A 3,413-nucleotide genomic window follows, 5' to 3' on the forward strand; every position below is an offset into this window, starting at 1 on the left:
CTTTTCAGCCTCACCCTGTCCACATTGGCAAGCAACATTGCAACAGCACACTCACACATATACACATACACACATGTGTGCACATGTACACACATATATATGCATGCTAAATTCAGGGTTTAGTACAAAAAGTACAAATAAAATATTAGTGATTTGGACAAGCGTTAATTTGCCTTATTACAAAATAATACACAATCCAGTCACCATGGGTGTTACATATTACTTGCCTCGCCACATGTGACCACTTAATTTATTTTAATTCATTCATTCATTCATTTGTTTTGTGCTAATACTAGCCTTGAATTCAAGGCATGGTTCTGTTCCAGAATTTGTTGTTTTTTTGTTTTAGTTTTCTCAAGCCTAGAATTTTACTGCTTGTCGCACAGCTCCATTTCTAGCTTTTGCTGGTTACTTTCAAATCAGAATCTAATGGAATTTTTTTTGCTTGGTCTGGTTTCAAACCACAATCCTCAGATTTCATCTTTCTGATTAGCTAGGATAAACACATGAGCCACCAGTGTGGCTTCTAGATTTTTCTCTATAGCTATCTAATGCACATACTTAGATAGTAATTTAAAACGTAGAGTATAGAAGCAAGTTGTACAGTGATGATATTGTCCTGTCAGAAATTTAAGCTAGTAAATTTCTTCTTAAAACCATGAGCAAAAATACCATGATATAATATAAGAAAACTCACTATTGAACATATGAGCTTTAAGAGTTTTCTAATAGATCCATTACTTGTTACCCAACATTAGAAAAAAACTGTATAATACAGTAGTAAAAAAAAGTCTTTTGTAGGAATACTTAATTATCTTATTTTTAAAGACACCTGTTTTCATCTAAAAAAGTAGGCCTGTCTATTGTCTTCATGTGATTTTGATGGTTGAAGGTGCTTAATGAGAAGTCAAAGTGTATTACTAATCCTTTGCTATCAATTAAATCACCTTTTCTTCTTGGAACATACAATGATTAAAGCAATAGTTCATAATCAGCAAGCAATATTTCAGATTCACACTACCAGTGCAAGTGGATCACCAGTAATTAATCCTTGATACCATTTTCCACAAAGTTTTGTTCCAGATACAATCAGTCTGCCTTCTCTAGCTGCTTTCCTAGCCTGGACCTATTCCTTCACTCTACAGGAAAAGTGATATTCAAATGATTTCAGTCAGTTCTGTTACTAGAATTATCAGGGATTTAGATTCTTGTCTTTAATTTGGTCAAAGCTATGTCTCTTTATGTAGGCTATTAAAAATGTATTTACTAATTTCAAGTAAATACATAAATTATATTTCCATCTCTTTTAAAAAATAAAATTTTTTGATCTATAAATTGATCCGAGGCATGGATTTTGTGGCTAGCTAGGTCATTGCACATCTGTCTCTTTCTTCCTCTCTCCCTTTCATGGTTCTCATAGATAATATGACTGCTCCATAATTATCCTAATTTATTTTGCTTTTATATTTTTGGTTGCATCATTTCACTTTTTGCTCTGCCATTCCCCAAATAATTTACATAGAAGGCATTATTTCATATTTTCTCGTTCCTAGAATAAGCTGCACATGAAGACACCACTGGTCCTCATTTTCAGTCTGTACCTTTCTATATGGAGGAAAACCTTTCCTCTGCTCTCTATCAATTCTCTACTCTCCAGTTAGAATAATTTCGAATAGTAAAAATGGAAAAAGAGAAAAAAAATCATGGTGAAATAACAGATGTAGAATATTCACTGGATTTTTCTGAGCAGTTCAACCAACGTGAACTATTGGGGAATATATGTGCACCTGATTCCCACTGGTACTCAATGTCTCTGCTTAGGCAATTCTGATGAAGACAAGGCACAAGATGAAAAAGTGAGGAATGATATCATTCGCAGAAAAAATGGAGAAGTATTCAAGCAAATTATTCTATGGGCTGCTGAAAATAATCAGCTTACTACAGTACAGAGACTACTTTCCAAAAAGGCCACTCATGTGAATACTAAGAATGATGATGAATATACCTCTCTTCATCGGGAATCCTACAGTGGACACTTAGATATTATCCATGAGTTGGTGGCTCAAGGCAGATATTCATGCAATAACTGTGAATTGCTGGACATCCCTACACAGTGCTTATATGTGGAATAATACCAGACTGGATTCTTTCTTAGTTCATCATGATGCATATCGCAATGCCCAAACTAAAGTCCTCTTGACCCCCTTGCATCTTGCTCTTTGGAATAGAAATAGCAAAAATATGCTGGATCTCCTACTATTGAATATTATCAAATTATCAAACCAGGTCTGAAGAACTTTGAAGAAACTGAATTTGATATTGCCAAAAGGATAAATATGTATCACTACGTTTTTGGAGTTGTGGAAAGCTGTAAAAATTGTTCTCCTAAGTCATAATGGTTTGGTTAAGTTTCTTAAATTTCAAAAATGCCAATCCATCCTTGTGTCCGTACAAAATATTTTCACCATACAAACAGCAGCAATATCTTATTTAAAAATTCATGGACTCCATGGTATTCTTCAAGTGAATTGCCTGACTTTGATGTCAAAATGTATTCAAGATTTGTTTGTATACATCTATAATGATTTCTGCAGAGTTTGTGGTTTTTAAATCAGAAATCATTTTAACTTATCTGTTGAAATGTGTAGTACAGAAACTAAAGATATTTCTGGTTTTTGTCTGAAAAAAGTATATTTTAATCTAATCTGTATTTTGTTTGTATGATATCCATAATCTATTTCATTCTCTCCTGGATATAATAGTTTGAATTCTACATTGTTTTATAATATATAGGTTCATTTTTAAGTGTGTTATTTCAGATAGCATTCCATATAGAAACAGTTTAACATTCCTTTTTTTCCTAGGTCCTTATAGTATGTTATTTCTTTGGAATAAAATGACGATGTTATCTAATTTCAAACGTTTTGTAAAGATTATGCTATGTAAAGGCCTTTCTAAGGTGAGGATTTAATACACTGATGTCAAACTAATTTTTAGTTCAATTAATTACATGTATTGTTACATTTTTATTTTTGTAATCATTTTTAATAACTTTTTCATTTCTTGCATCTGAAGAATGAAAAATATGGCATACTTCACAAATTTTCATATCATCCTTGTACAAGTGCCATGTTAATCTCTGTATTGTTGTAATTTGGGTAAACGTGCTGCTGAAGCATGTCATATCCTGTAAATTTACATAGTTAATGATGCAGTCTTTATAAAGGCATATATCCTTCGTTGACTGTTTGTAACCAGGAAAACTTATTGTTCCCAAAATGCTATTGATCTTAATTCTCTAAAATTCTGTGTATATTGGAAAACTTACACTGTTTGGTCGATTGCTCACATTTGCAATTTTTTTTTGTCAATGACTATTTTAAGTCTTTTTCAATTAAATTTGATCATACTTT

The 3,413-nt window shown here is 32.3% G+C and overlaps 1 pseudogene; it reads right to left on the reverse strand.

Annotated features, from left to right (window-relative positions):
• Positions 1 to 3,079: 3,079 nt before the first annotated feature.
• LOC122103033 lies at positions 3,080 to 3,179 on the reverse strand (annotated as a pseudogene).
• Between the last annotated feature and the right edge of the window lie 234 nt (positions 3,180 to 3,413).

Source organism: Dipodomys spectabilis, unplaced genomic scaffold, assembly GCF_019054845.1.
Source record: "Dipodomys spectabilis isolate Male_0828 unplaced genomic scaffold, ASM1905484v1 ptg001407l, whole genome shotgun sequence".
Lineage (NCBI taxonomy): Eukaryota > Metazoa > Chordata > Mammalia > Rodentia > Heteromyidae > Dipodomys > Dipodomys spectabilis.